This window comes from Grammomys surdaster, unplaced genomic scaffold (assembly GCF_004785775.1).
Source record: "Grammomys surdaster isolate TR1022 unplaced genomic scaffold, NIH_TR_1.0 186, whole genome shotgun sequence".
NCBI lineage: Eukaryota > Metazoa > Chordata > Mammalia > Rodentia > Muridae > Grammomys > Grammomys surdaster.
The window spans coordinates 7,001,990-7,016,013 of NW_021604631.1; the positions used below are offsets into that span (position 1 = coordinate 7,001,990).

Below are 14,024 nucleotides of genomic sequence, written 5' to 3' on the forward strand. Positions count from 1 at the left end.
GTCTTGCTCTTATGGGTCCAGATTCGCATGCACTCTCCTGGGCTAGGGTTTTGTTTTTTTAAATCCAGGATAATGCTTCATCAGCCTCTGTGAAGGAAGGGAATCTCCAATGTTGTGTTTCTGGAGGAAACCCTAGATGTGTGTGTGTGTGTGTGTGTGGGTAACTGGCTCCAAATTTTAATCTCTGTTTTTAGATGTTGAACTGATCTGATCAAAGGAAACTGGGGATGGGGGATGTCTCCTGCGGGAGATACTGTGCACGCCAGAAACAGTTAGTAAGGCACTGTAGAAGTCATGGTGTAGCGCTTGGTCATATAAACACCAATACATTACAGCCCCTACCTTGTAGGAGCCCAAAGCAGGTATCCAGTAGCATTCCATTACAGTCCTTTATTTCTTCTGGAGCAGTGTTTGACAGAGTGACAGTGTGCAGTGAATGCCAGCAGTCTGATAAGCACAAAAAAGTAACACAAAAGTGGGTATATCAGAAGGGAAAAAATATCATTTTCAGATCTCTATAAAACACTCAAGGCAAATAAAACAGCACACGAGCAAATATTTGCTAATAACACTAGATATTTGAATGTGATCACGTGCATTGAAAAGTCTGCTTATGTGATGCAATTTTGTAGATTCTGTATGATTTATATGCTAGAAACCAACCTGTCTCGTCAGCCTCCTGAAATACTGTTTGATGTGATGGGCTTTAATGTCTTCTGAGGAGGGGCTGCATTCCCTTCTATGATGGCTGCACTCTGGGAAGATGTGTAGATTTTAGACCTCCTTATGTGTCACTCTCCTCAACTAGTGAGTGGTTGACAACTGTGCTAATATTTGCAAATGTGCTTTGAAGCCAAGACATTAGACGACTCTTAATGTCTCATATCGCCATGAAAGTTTACTGATGTTTTAAAATGATATCTGAGAGAACCGATGTACTTTGATTTACAAAAGCGTTGAGATTGTTCAGAAGAAAATTGTTAATTTGAAAACACACGCACACACAACAGCAGCAACAACCAACCATGTAAGAATGGTTAGTGGGAATAGTTCAGGAGGCCGTTCACAGTTAGGAAGAGAGGAAGAGCAGTGCAAAAGAGAAAGAGCGAGTGTCTGTCTTGGCATTTGTTGCATAGCTTTGTGGGAAGGACCAGGGATTCCAGTTTTAAGCATGGACATGTTGGTGCTGACAGGCATCCCCCTGCTTCGGGATGAGGCTTTTATTAGTGTGGCTCGACCTAGGTGCAACTCCACAACTTTGCAAAAATGTATAGGGTTACGGGGCTTGGCTGAGAAACAGGAAAACAAGAGGAAGCAGAATTATTTTTTTTTCACAAGGGGACTTTGTAAACGTTTTCAGATAGATTTTCAGTGTCATTTTTAATCTGTTTTCTGATTTCTGTAAAATGGAAATGATGGGGAGAACTGCTAATAATGACTGGTGAGCTCTGACAAGATTTGTTGAAGGACATTCTTAAATTTCCTTCCTTGAACCTTTTAGAACAAGACAGGTTTTCTATGTCTGGTATTGGTTTACCCCGCTTAGAGAAAGAGGGGCATGGGATTTGTAGCTTCTGGTGTCTCCATTCAGGCCTCTGATTCCATCTTGTCTGCTTGGCAATCTGACTAGAGAGGTTGACTTGGTCTGTGCAGCAAAGGGACTGGTTACCATAGTGACACGTTCTTCCGGTGAAGCTGGAAACAGTGACAGGGGAAGGGATAGGGAAGAATGAACAACATTTTGACTTTATATCGACTGATTTTTAATTGCAGCAACAGAAAATGGACATGCACAGCAGGGGGATTGAATACACTGATACCCAGAGTTGGCAGGGCATTGTATTTCACTTGAACTAATGGAAATGCTGTTCCCCATCACCTCAAATACAGCAATCACTGTCAGCTGCAAGCACTCGCTCACCATGGCTGTTTCTGTCCTTTTGGCATTCTTGTTAGGCATTATTGAGATAGATGGCATGCTGGGTTTACAAATCCCGAGAGACCTAAGGTCACCATCTTCATTTTTTAACCTCATAACACCATCTTCGAAAACCAGATCTTCCCTTTCCCAGCCGCAGCAGACACAAGTTGGTAACAAGCACATTTTATATTAATAGAATTTAGAGGCAATTCTAATAACACATAGAAAGCAATTTCTAGAACTAACCAGCATTTGTCCCAGATGGGTGGATTTTATATAGAAGTTAAAATTGATACTTCTCAATTTAAATTCAGGAAATCTTAAGGAAATAAATTTATCTCATATTATTCATTAGGACCCCAAAGAGAACTTAGACCTTTATCTTTTTTTGAATATCTTTTATTACAATCATGGGGGATATATTTTGGGCAAAGGAAAAGGAAATTGGAGAAAAAGTTATTTAAAGTCCTTTTAAATTTTTATGGAAAAATGTGAATTGTATCTTAATGATCGTATCGCTGTAAGGCAGTGATTCTCAACCTGTGGATCATAGTCCCTCTTGGCTGCATATCAATATCCTGCCTATCAGATATTAACATTGTGATTCATAACACTAGCAAAGTCACAGGTATGAACTAGCAACAAAGTAATTTTCTGGTTGGGGGTCACCACAGCATGTGGAGCTGTATTAAAGGATCACAGCACTAGGAAGGTTAAGAAGCACTGCCCTAAAGCGTTCTGTCACTTCTTAACTCAGTCCTTGCATGGAAACTGTTGCTTGTGCTTTTGAAAGAAAACAAAACCACCAAGTGAATGAAAAAGCAGAGGCCAGCCTCCACCAGACACGAAGATGAAGTACCTTAGATTCATGCTTTTCTCCGGAATCCATTCTTGTTGATGCCCCATGCCGTGCTGTGCCCACCAGTCGTGTATTTCTGGCAATGACACTTGTTTCATTAGTGAGCTGCAAGTTCCTGGGAGGCAAGCAAGACGCATGTCTGTAATGCGTGTTCACCAGAGGCCTAGGTTCTTGGGAAAGACCTCATAGAAATCAGGATTATTAATGTATCTACTCGGCGCCAATTATAGTTATGGAAATGCTTGTGTCAAAATGTGAATAACAGATTAGTTGGGAAATCATGATTAAAAAAAAAAAACAACAAACTACTGTGACTATGAGTCCAGGTTAATATTGTAACAGATGCTAAATGAGACACCAAAAAAAAAAAAAAAGGGATTTTTTTTGTGCAAAAGCTTTGCCAAGGAATAAGGGGGACGCCCAATTCCTTTTGGGTAACATATGCTGCTGAGTAGACACACATCATCCAAAGCCATTATTTTTTACGCTAGGTAAGATTTTAATTATTTTTTTTCCTCAGAGGTCAGATTGAGTACGAGATGTAGCAAGGACTGATTACTTTAAATTCCCATATGATTTTGTCAATACGAGTCTTAACTTATGTCCTTTTGCTTCTGAACCTCATTCTGGTCTTTCAGAAAAGTCAGCATGGGGTTCTGGGGGCAGGTGAATAGCAAGACCAATTTCTGAGGCTCAAGGGATCTCCAGGTAGCTCCAGGTAAGGTTTATTTCAGGGAACATATTATTTCTTTAGCTTGTACTGAAGCGCTACATTTATGGAGTTTGAAAGAAGCAGATATTTAGTTGATATTTATTTTTTTTTTAATTTTGAGATGAGGTCTCACAGTGTAGCCTTGACTGGAATTCACTGTGTAGACCAGGCTAGTTTCAAACTTATAGACATCTGCCTGCCTTCGCCTCTGAAGTACTAGAAGCCACCATGCTCCGCCTTTAACTGATCAAGAACTTTTATTGTTTTAAAATTTGCTTTATAATAGACTTTGGTCCCAGGAGTTTTTATGGTCATGAAGTGGTTGTACTTTGAAAATTATTTTAATGGAACATTGTGCATATTTAAATTTTAATGCTGTAATCAGAAAATACTTAGCATAAACATTTGTATTATGTGATGACTTGGCTCACAGTACTAGGATGAGCAATGAGGAAGGTCTGGTCCTCAAAGTTCATGTAGATGGTTAGTGCCACAGAGAATACATCACAACTACTGAATGGCAGAGCAGCCATGGAAATAGATCCAGAAGAACACGGAGGAGGTGATCATAGCTCCTTTCCATGGAGGTTGAGATGGGCATGGGAATGGGGGCTAGAAATGAATTCCCCACCAAATGAAATCTGAACAAGGTTCTGGTGGAGTGTGGGTAAGGAAGGACGTTTCAGACAAAGGGGCTGGGATTGGCAGAGCTGTGGAGGTGTGAGACAGCAGTTGGCCCTGTGAGAGCTGATTTCTGAGGTGAGGGGAGGAACAGAGCAGGAGCCAGAATACAGGCAAAGAGCGAATCCAGGAACTTGTTTATTAAAATTCCCAGAGCTGCACTACCATATGCACCTAATTGAGTATAAAAGAACCACAGGTAGGTGACATGAAAACTTTTCATTTCCTTGGTTGCATGGAATTACAGATACCCAATGGCAACACGTGGCTGTCCTTGGTTGCATGGAATTACAGATACCCAATGGCAACATGTGGCTGTTGTTTGGGGCTGTGCAAACTATGGTGAGGGCTCCTACCATCAGAGAATGTTCTGTTGGACAGCTCTGCATAGAGCTCAGAACTTGCGAAAAGAACAAGCTATATTTCAGATGAGGATAATTACATGGTAATTTGGGGGTAAATGTCAGAGTATTATCCTTACAGTTTAGGAAACTTTCTGTTTCTTGAAAATGTTGGGTTTTAGTTCAGGGTCATATCTGGCATTTTATTAATTTTTCTAGCATAAGATAACAAAATTTATATATATTTTCACTTCTTCCCCAATTACACACACACACACACACACACACACACACACACACACACACACACACACTTAATCCATGAAGAAGGCACAGTGACTCCTTCCTGTAGGCCCAACCCTTGGGAGGGTGAGGCAGGAGAATTGCAGTGAGTTTAAGGCCAACCTTGGCTACATAGTGAATTTGAAGCCAGCATGGGCTACAGAGTGAGGCTGTATCTAAAAAAAGTTATTTTTCAAAGTTTCTTGACACCAGGTACTTGTCTTAAAGCTCCATATATACTTATTAATTTCTTGATAATAATAACCCTATGTGGCTGATATTCTTATTTTTGTTTAGAATTTCACATGAGAATACTATATTTACATAATTTCTACTCTTCCCTCTCCCCACTCCAACTAGTCCTGTGTCATTTCACTCCCCCTTGGATTCATAACCTCTTCTTTAATTATTGTTGCACACACACACACACACAGATCCTACTGAGTCCGCCAGTGGTATTCATATATACATGCATTTAGACCGCTTGGGATGGAGAAAGGATCAGGAGGCATGTCCCTGGAGAAAACTGTTTCTCCCTTTCACAGGGGCCATTGGCTGCCCCTAGCTCTTTATCTGGGGTTTGCTTTCTAAAGTTTCCCCCTCATCTGGCATATTGACTGCTGGGTTATCATGTGGGTCTTGTTTATGCAACCTAATTGTTGAGAGTTCGTGGGTGTAGAAATTACTAACATTATTTTTAATTCTCATTTTATAGTAGAAGGAACCAAGGCTCACAAAGTTATATGATTTGTTAAAGTTCTTAGGTAGTGAATAAAGGATTTAAATTCTGGCTCTTGATTTGAGAACTGATTTACCTGCATTGTCTCGATGGACTCTGGGCAGGTGAAGAAAAGACAGCACATTGTTTCCCTAACCTGAAAGAAAGAAAGAAAGAAAGGAAGGAAGAAAGAAAGAAAGAAAGAAAGAAAGAGAGAAAGGCAGACCTCTAGTGTATCTATTCTACATTAAAGAAATTAAGATGTCCCACACATCTTTCAGTAGAACTTTTTACAGATCTTGTTGTGTTTTGGTCTTCATTTTGCACAATGTCACAAATACTGAAGTTTTACAGACACAAAAGACATGACCATTTAACAATCTTTTGTGGAGCCCATGGCCTGGACGTACAATGCTGGATAATTGGGTAGAGAGAAAAAAACACATATCAATACATATTAATACTCAAATCAGTGTCTCTTTAGGCAAAAAGTAGTACATGTCATAAAGATGGAGTCTGTCCCTAGGAAGCACGAAGGTAAGAATGAGTTAGCATAAGGGGAAATAGTTCTATCGGTGTCTTTTTTTTTTTTCCCGAGATAGGGTTTCTCTGTGTAGCCCTGGCTGTCCTGGAACTCACTCTGTAGACCAGGCTGGCCTCGAACTCAGTTCTTTCGGTTTTAATCTTATGATATGAACAGACTTTGTATGCTCTGGGAAAAAGGAGAGGCAAATCTTATGTAGGTAGGTGAAGGTCCCACACTCCTGCAGGGCAGGGATTATTTAATGTCTAAGATACACATAGGCCTCTGCTCATCAGTTGATTAAAAAAAAATTAAACCTAAGATGATCATGTTTATAGTCAAACCCACAGAGACACTCATGGTCTTTGGTGTTTGTGTACACAGGTCATAGGTCAACCACAGATGTCTTTCTGGAGGAGCCCTCCACCTTTTCTTTTTAATATTTGTTCACTCATGAGGGGTGCTTGCACATGTCACACTCTAGGTGTGGAGGTCGGAGTACAACTCTGAAATCAGTTCTCTCACCCCATCTGGATGTGGGTTTCAGGAACTGAACTCAGGTCAACAGACTTGTGTAGTAAGTGCCTTTACTAGCAGAGCCATCTTTCTGCTCCTGGTTTTGAGATAGGACCCCTCTCTGGGACATGGAGTTCACTGATTAGGCCAGGCTAGGCTAGCTGGCCAGCAAGCTTCAGGGACCTCCTGCTTCTGCTTACCCAGTGCTGGAATTACAAGGATATGCTGTGTCTGGCTCTCTATGTAAGTGATAGGCATAGAAGTCAGGCTTTCCTCTGTGTGTGTGTGTGTGTGTGTGTGTGTGTGTGTGTGTGTGTAAAGCACTTGACCAATTGGGAGACCTTCCTAACCCCCATATTGTTTATTATGTGTGGCATAAATCACTGTGCAGTAAGAAAACATACTCTTAGTGACACTCTTCTGCCTTGGTAATTCCTAAACATAGGTAACCTGGAGAGGTGGAGATTAGGCAGGGTACTTTGTGATTTGGGTACGACATTTGGGGGTTCATGAATAAGGCAAAAGTGTATCTGATCCCCAGTGTGTTCAGAAAAATGAGCTAGATGTTTGGGATGTGTGTAGAAAAAGAGGTAGTTTGGGATGAGACAAAGGTGCCGTGCTCCTTGTCTGAAGGGAGCTCATCCTTTGACTCAGTTTCCCAAGATGATTGTCACATTCAAGTGGATCAAGCTTTCCCCCTTAGAGCTCATGTTAGCGTCAACTGGATCAGCGTCAGTTGGTCAGGGAATGCTGGGGTGTACTCTTTTTATTGACTCAACAACGTCAAGAGCCTTATTTCTGTCCTAGAAGGTCAGTTTCCTTATTCTTTTACTGGTGGATCGGTAAAGATCAATGAGAAGATTGGGTCTGTGTGTTTCACTTGAATTGTCAGTTAACAATATTTTCCCCTTTTCTGCCCTCAGTAGGCAATTCCAGGCTTGCAGGCAGAATGTTGTATAGTCTGGGTTGGTGTGACCAATTTCTCCCTCTCTCCCTCCCCCTCCCCGTGCCCCTCCCCCCCGCGTCCCCCCGCCGCGCCCCCCCCGCCCGCGCGGCCGCGCGGCGCGGCGGTTTTCCCTTTCTCCGTCAAAACAGTGATTTCCTGTGCGCTCCTCCTCCCCCCCCCCCTCCTCCCCCTCCCCCCTCTCCTCCTCTCCCCCTCCCCCTTCCCCCTCTCCCCCTCCCCTTTCTCTTTTCTCTCCTCATTCATATCTAGGTGTTAGACATTAGAGTCACAAATAGTATAGATGCAAACATTTGTCAGATTAATTGTTCCAAATACTGTGCATAGAGAGGAGGAAGAACATGGCTTGATAGATGCTTTGCAGATGAAGTAAAAAAAATATTGTTTTTCCATTATTGAACTTCTATTTTTGGTAGTGCAAAAATTCTCTCTCCCCTGCCTCACTTTCTCCTTGAGTACGTGTGTGTTACTGTATATGCAAGTATGTATATGTGCCTATGTAAGTCAGTGGTCAACTTCAGGTCTCATCAGGAGCCGTGCACTTTGTTGTTTGAGACAGGGTCCCTCATTGAGACCTGGAATTCTCAGAGAGGCTAGGCTGGCTGGCCAGTGGGAGACAAAGATGCACTTGTCTCAGCCTCCCCAGTGCTAGGATTATAAATACACCACTTTGTTGAGCTTTTTAGTGGGGTCTGAGGATTGACCTCATGTCCTCATGCTTGTAAACCGAGCACTTTAACAGCTGAGCCACCCATCTCCTCAGCCCTGAGAGTGCTTGGATTCTCAGGAGAACATCTTCCCATCAGGTGTAAAAAGATGATTTGGGTTCTAGAAACTCCAGTCCCTACTATATTAGCATGATAAAAAAGCTAAATTTAGATAGAGAATAGAGAATAGATTTGTGGTTGAAAGAAGGAATAAAGAGAGGGATAGGAAAGTGGGGGTGGGAAAGGGAGAACAAGAAAACACAGCTCAGAGAGGCAGAGGAAGTGTCTCTAGAGGGATCAGTGGAAGTGCTAACTTATAGTAGGAAGACGCAGGACACCCAACTGCTATCTTCTTCCTATGAGAAACAAGCCTTTTTTTCTTTTACTTAAACACCATTTTGTAGATCGTAGCTAAACATTCTAGCTCCTCCTCCAAGTAGAGATAGGTTTTAATGGATGTACAATTATGTCTACACCGCTGAATTATACACTTAAAATGATTAAGATGGCAAGTTTTATGCCATATATGTATTTTCTTCTATGTTAGTTACCTTGCCTGTGACAACCAATTTAAAAGAGGGAAGACTTGTTTTGACATAGGGTTTGGGGTTTTGATGCATAGTTCGTTGGCTCTGTTGTTTGGCAGTCTATAGTCTACGGTGAGGACATACATCAAGGTGGGAGTATGGAAGAAGACAGTGCCCTCTTCTCAGAAGTCAGGAAGCAAAGACAAGAGAAAGGAGAGAGAGAGAGAGAGAGAGAGAGAGAGAGAGAGAGAGAGAGAGAGAGAGAGAGAGAATGTTCTAATATCTAATATCTTCTTTGAGGACATGCTCTCAATAACCCAAACTTTCTTCCAGTAGCTCTCAAGTTTGGAAGGTTCAACACATGGACTTTTAGGGCAGCATTCAAGATAAGATACAAGTGATAGCATCTCTCAACTGAAGTCAATAGAGAAAGAAATGTAAACATTGAGTAAAGGAACTGTTTGATTCACTTTAGTATAGAGAATACTTCATAGTAAAGGCTCTTTATCCATCCAGCATATTAACTAAACACCTACTATGTGGCAGGCAGCAGGCCAAGTATACTTGGCATATGCTATAGATGGTAATTAAATGGTCAACATTTATATACTTATCAAGTTTATGTTTAACCATTTTTAAGCATTTAAATATTTTCTTTTTCTACGTTAAAAAAAAGATTTTTGGTGGGTTATTCCCTCTCCCCCCATGTCCTGGTAAATTAATCTCAAGGCCTTCTATATGCAAGGCAAGTGTTCTACTACTGAGTTATTCCATCAGCCCTAAACATCAATATATAAAACAAGTGGAAGTAATGAATAAATTCCTTGGGTCATTTAAAAATCACCGAATGAGGAAAATTTCACTGTACTTGTTCGGAAAGGACTATTGAGCAGCAGCTATCCTAGGTACATTAGTTGGGGTGGAGGCTCTTGAGTAAAATCCAATTCTTGCCTGTTTCGTTCTTTAAGAAGTGAGAGATGAGAAGAGATAGGAGTGGACTCATGAGCTCCATGATTGGCTCTGTGAGAGAGTCTAGGTGCTGGGGCCCCAGGCATCTCAGTGCCATTTCAGAGAAGCCAGGTCAGGCTTAAAGAAAAGCAGGCATGATATCCTAAGACATGTTTGGAGAGGTGCCTGGGGACGACAGGGTGACATTTTAGCTTCACTTACGAAATTATTAATTCTGACTGTGTAATATGTTCCATCTAAAGCTATTTGCCTTTGTACCTCGGACTTCCTGTCCTTCTAGGAGGCAGCCATAGCTAATAGTAGATCATATCAGAGATATTTTGTTTCAACAGTTAAAGGCAATAGCACTAACGAATATAAACTGGACAGTGGCCAGGTGAGTCAAGGACAAAAATATTCATATTTTATAAATTTGTGTGCTACGAGATGGTGTTTAAAGGACCCTCCCAGGAGTCACGAGGGATTGTCTGAAGGTGATTTCGAGTCAGGGTACAGGCTGATGCTGCATTCACACAAGTTTGACAAGTTGGCTGCTCCTATGGGAAACAGACTACAGTCTCTGAATTATTTCAATTGATTTTTTTCTGGCGTCAAAGTATTTTGCCAAGAAAAGGCAATTTACTTTATATTAGGTCACCCTCTTGCATTTCTGTCATTTCCTGCTTTTTAGAATGCCCCACTCGTTCATGTTCAAGGCCTCTCTCTCTCTCTCTCTCTCTCTCTCTCTCTCTCTCTCTCTCTCGGACACTTTATTTGCTTTAGAGCATCTCATTCAGTTTTGCCCTGAACTCTCTTTCAATTTATAATAGCGATTCTTCTTAGGCAATTTGAACCCTTTTCCCCAAGGTGTCGGGTATTTCCCAGGCCTGGGTGGAGTAGGTTTGCTTTGCCTAAAAGAAGCCCTGGGCTGATGTGCTGGTATGGATTAAGGTCTCAGTGCTGGAGAACAGGAGACTATGTCATAAAGTTGAGGACACACGCACATGTCTATGTACCCGTGAGTACATGGCACCAGCAGGAATGCTATGGTATTTCTGTTTGTAATATCAAAATAAAAATATTGTACCAAGAAGCAAAAACCTAATTGATCATAAATGATGATATATTTATACAATGAAAACTAGTACAGTATATTTAAAATATGTGTACTCACTTCTGGGCATAGACCCCAAAGACTCCGAGTCAGCATATCACATAAATACCTGCACATCCGTGTCCGCTATAGTGCTGCTGGATTACAGAACCAGCCTCAATGTCTGACGATAAATAAACTGATAAACGGACATATGCACAATGGAGATTTATCCAGCCACTAAGTGGAGTGGATCTATATCATTTGTTGAGAAATGGGTATTGCTGGAGTTGATCATATGAAATGAACTAGGTCAGATGCAAAAAGACAAACTTCACAGGTTTTCTTTCAGTTTTGACTCTTAGAATTATTTTTTTAATTTATTTTTCTTTCATACAATACATCTTGTCCACAGTTTCGTCTCCTCCTCTCCTCCCAGTCCTCCACCCACCTCTCTTCCCCCTCAACACCATTCCTATCTATTTCCCTTTATAAAACAGCAGGCTTCCCAGGGGTATGAACCAAAGATGACGTAACAACATATAATAAGACCAGGCACAAACCCTTACATCAGGGCTGGGCGCGGCAACCCAGTAGGAGGAAAAGGGTCCCAAGAGCAGATACAAGAGTCAGAGACAACCCAACTCCCACTGATAGGAGTCCTACAAAAACACCAGACTACACAACCACAGCATATATGCAGAGGACCTTGTACAGACCCATGCAGGCTCCAAGATGGCCACTTCAATCTCTGTGAACCCCTATGAGCTTAGTTGATTCTGTGGCCTGTGTTCTCCTAGGGGCCTTGATCCTTCTGGCTCCTACAATCCTTTCCCCTTTTCTGTGGGGTTCTCTGACTTTTAGAATCCTCTGTCAACACATAAGACATGTAAGCTGAAGAAAGTTCATAGGAAAGAGGAGGGGGACAAAGGAGAAGGAGCAGCAGGAGGTGAGTGTGGTCAAAGTACACAACACACCTGAAAGAAATGGTCTCTGCAAAGCCCAACACCATGTACAATGAATATCCACAGATAAAAATATTTTAAAAATGTCATCCCTAAACTAGAAATCATCATCCTGAGTGAAGTAAGCCAATCACAAAAGAACACACATGGTATTCACTCACTGATTATTGGATATTAGCCCAGAACCTTGAAATGCCCAAGATGCAACTCACAGGCCACATGAAGCTCATAAAAAAGGAAGACCAAGTGGGGGTGATTCAGTTCTTCTTAGAAGGAGCAACAAAATACTCAAGGGAGCAAATATGGAGACAAAGTGAGGGACAGAAACTGAAGGAGGGGCCATTTGAAGACCTTTCCACCTGAGTATCCATCCCATGTGCAGTCACCAAAGGTAGATGCTGATGTGGAAGTCAGGAAGTGCATGGTGATAAGAGCCTGATATGGATGTCTCCTCAGAGGCCTTCAAGAGTCTGACATATTCAGAGGCAGATGCTCACAACTAGCCATTGAACTGATCATGGGGTTCTCAGTGGAGGAGTTAGAGTGAGGACTGAAGGAGCTGAAAGTGTTTGTGGCACCATGAGGAGAGCAACAATACCAACCAACCACAGCTCCCAGGGTCTAAACCACCAGCCTGGGAGCACTTAGGGAGGGATCCAGGGCTTCAGCTGAATATGTAAGAGTGGAGGGCCCTGCTGGGCATAGGTGGAAGATGAGATCCTTGACCTCATGAAGGCTGGACGCCCCAGGGGGTGGGAATTTTGAGGGTGGGAAAGTGGGAGTGGGGGGGTAGGTGGGGGTTACATCCACAGAGAAGAAGGAGGAGGGGTAAGGGGATAGGGGATTCCCGGGTGGGTGGGGGATGGGGTAAGGGGACAACATATGAAATGTAAATAAAATACCCAATAAAAAAAATTGAAAAAAAAAATAAAAAAAATGTCATCCCTATTTCTAAATGGGTAAACATGGATGTGAGTGGTGGAAAATGGTTTGGAGAGTAGGGTGGCATTAATATGAAGCTCAAAACCCATGAGAGGGGGCTATGGACACAGCTCAGTGTTAGAGCCTAGCAAGTGTAAAGCTCTGAAGTCAAGCCCTCATACTGCATAACACAGCAAACACACTATTAGCTGTTGTTTACAGAAGCATGCTGACTTTGTATGTGTAAAAATATGCATTGGGGTAATTAACACAAAACAAAGCATAGCCTTAACCTTTTTGGAAAAGCACACACACACACACACACACACACAAACACATACACACACATGGGGGCGGGGAAGGAAGGGTGCTAGGAACTTCATATGTATCTATGATGTTTTGTTTATTAAAACAAGAACAAAAACCCAGAAAAGATTGGAAGCAAGCACAGCTTCATGGAAAATTGTTATCACTCAGTGTACAGATTCTAGCCTTTTAAAAGTCAGATTCATGGCAAACGTTCCTTCTGATGCTGCCTATGAGTGACTATTTATAAAACAAGTCGTTGGTGACAGGATGTATTGAGAGAAGAAGAGAACCAGGTAACTGGTAACAGTTTGCACTTAAATAGCCACCAAATGGGGCTGAGAAAGAAATAATTTAAGTTGTATTTCTTTCAGCTGGGGCTTAAGAAGAATCAGGCTTTTTATGCTTAATTTTGGAAATAGGCGCTATTGTACAAGTCTCTAGGCTCTGGTTCTGCTTCCAGTTGCTAGACAGAGAAAAAAAAAAGTCAAGGATTCTGAGGTCTAGACTGAAAAGGAAAGCAGTCCCTTCAGCTCTCTTGACCAATGAGCTTTAAGTAGACAGAACACTGTGTAACTAGACAGTATAACTGGATATTGAATGTGGGGACTAACCAGGGACTGAATACAAGCTCCCCAGAGGCTATTTTAACCCCAAGGGAAACATTCAGTTCGAGCCAGTAAAGAAAAAGGTTAAGAACTGGTTTTAATGGAGTCAGAATAGCCCATTTCTTATTTACAAGTTTTATGTCACTTTTGAAACTGGATAAAAAAATGTCAGTAAGACTTTAAATAGTTTTGTTACTGATGAACAAGATGTATATAATCCTTATTTTTAAAATATGAGGGTAGCTGTAGCCAAGAACCTCCATTTTATGGTGACCTGTTCCTGCCCGTTCTATTTATACAAACTGTAGCTGGAACAGAAAAATCCCATCAGAATTTTAACAAGGTCTCCATTTTCACCTGAATGCTATAAAAAGCCAAAGCTGAGCCCTACCTTACCAAGAGATCATGGCAGTCCCTGGGGAGTTTAGGGGT

The 14,024-nt window shown here is 41.7% G+C and overlaps 1 protein-coding gene across 1 annotated transcript in view; it reads left to right on the forward strand.

The window, feature by feature from the left end:
• Positions 1 to 14,024, forward strand: part of Tmem178b (transmembrane protein 178B) — a 366,359-nt gene that overhangs the window by 520 nt on the left and 351,815 nt on the right. The window lies entirely within an intron of this gene.